The sequence below is a fragment of the Athene cunicularia genome (genome assembly GCF_003259725.1).
Source record: "Athene cunicularia isolate RWA chromosome 27 unlocalized genomic scaffold, athCun1 chr27_part1, whole genome shotgun sequence".
Classification (NCBI taxonomy): Eukaryota; Metazoa; Chordata; class Aves; order Strigiformes; family Strigidae; genus Athene; species Athene cunicularia.
In genome coordinates, this window is record NW_020799138.1 from 5,461,242 (window position 1) to 5,463,311 (window position 2,070).

A 2,070-nucleotide genomic window follows, 5' to 3' on the forward strand; every position below is an offset into this window, starting at 1 on the left:
TGCCACACGCTTTTCTCTTGCTCCCCACATCTCTCTCTGAAGGTTGCTCATTGATGCACACAGGGGGGCTTCTGCTGGCAGGGTTTGACCCTGCTGCAACACTAACGCTGCTCTGAGGACAATTTTGCTGGGCTCATTTGCCTGTTCCCCTTCTCTGGGTAGTCTCTGCAGGCCCTCAGGTGAGACCAGGAGCAGGTCTGGGGTCCGGTCCTTCCCGGGGGCACCCGAGGACGGTTCTGACATTGTGGTCCCCAGCATCTCCTCTGAAGTGTCCCCAGCTGTTGGTTGTTGTATTCCTGCACATGTTTTTTCGTTTGTGCTTGACTCTATGCTGGCTTTATGTGAGCATACAGAGGTTTGCATGGTTATGACTTGCATAACTGGTAACTGATGTCCCTGCCTTTATCTTGACCCACAAGATCCTTTCACCCATGTCACAACAAAGGACAAAATCAAAAAGCTCTTTTAGTAAGATAAAATTAAAAATAGTAAAATAGATACTGCGTAAATCTTCCATCTCTTCAGATGCTGGAAACCCCACATCTGTGCATCAGCAGCAGATGGTGCCCCGACAGATGTTCCCATGGCTCCCTGTGCAGATCCTGATGGTGGAGCCGTTCCTGCTCCCTCTCACGTGGAGGTGCCATTTATTCTGTGTAACAAACCAGACCACATGTCTTCTCCTGACAGGCTGGGGCATTATTTCTGTCCTAACACCCGCTGGTGTGCAGCACAGACCAGCCTGGGGCACTGCAGCAGGTTCCCTTACAGCGGTCCTCCTGCCAGCAGCGGCACTTCTCCAGCCTGAAGTGCAAGGCCCAAGCAAGAAGAGGCGGGTTTCTCTGGCTCACTAACTCCTTGATTCCAGCATCTTCCACACGGCTGCCAGTACGGTGCAGAGACTGGGTTCCACTGCACCGCCTGGGGAGCTCCTCTGTCCTTGGGAACAGCTCACGGCTGGGCAGGGCGTGTGCAGCCAAGGAGACTCTGCTGCTGGCTCAGGAGCTCTGTGGTTCACGTTCTGAGCGCGTGGCACAGTGAGGAGCATAAAAAGGCTGTGCCGTGGTGGGATGCTTACTGCCCAGGGTCTCTGTGCCAGTCCCTGCTGAGCTGCTCCGCAGAGCTGCTGGGGAACTTGGCACCTGAGCTTTGAGCATGCCCAGGAAGGGATTGCCCGCCGTGCTCTACAAGCAAGGCCCTTCACCCCTTTTTGTTGGGGTGATTTTTACTTTTGAGCCCTTCCACTTCTCTTCCCCAGGCACTTCTTGGACACTCCCTCTGGTCCTTCTCCTGATGTTTCTTGGACCTGAGCCCCTTTGGGGGCACCGAACCTCCCATTTCTGTCTCTCCACCTTTCTCTTGCAGTGAGCCTGATGGGAGTCCACCCCAGTGCTTTCCAGCTCTCTACCTCCCTTGCCAGGAAGGGGAGGTACTTTGGATCGAGGGTAGCTAGAACATCCTGTCTACAGCCACAGGGGTATGAATGGCCCCATCTTTTCAGGGGCCAGGCATCCTCCCACAGAGGGCGTTTAGTAACTCCTTGGTGGTTGGAGATGTCCTCAGATACCTGAGCAATAGTGACATGAATCATTCCAGCTGTCTAGTGGCCTGGACATCTTCCTAGGGGCTCTGGGACCACCCCTGCCTTCTCTGCACAGAACAAGGCCTCACTCTCGTACTGCCACGGCTGCAGAAGGTTGTGTTTCTGCGACAAGCGGAAATGCCCATTGCTGAGGCTGGGACACCAGGAATGATGCTGTGCAGACCAAGCCCCCTCCAGTTTCACACAGCGCACGTGTATGCAGTGTTTTGTAATCCCCATAGCAAAGCAAGATCTGCTTAAGCGCCACGGAGAAATTTTTACATATCCCCGCAGCATCATTAGTGCGCAGGTACTGTGAGCTGTCCTTAGAATGTAGAGCATGAAGGTGCAGCCTTCTCAGTTCCAGCAGTGTTTGCACTCTACGGGAGAACAAGATACTGTGGGAAATATTTTGAGACTTCCATCGATTTGCTTTTGTTCCTTGTAGCTGTCCAAGTAAAATGTTCCGCAAAGACGTACGTTACCTC

General features: G+C 53.4%; 1 pseudogene; it reads right to left on the reverse strand.

The window, feature by feature from the left end:
• LOC113489186 overlaps positions 1-2,070 on the reverse strand; it is a 3,367-nt pseudogene that overhangs the window by 1,030 nt on the left and 267 nt on the right.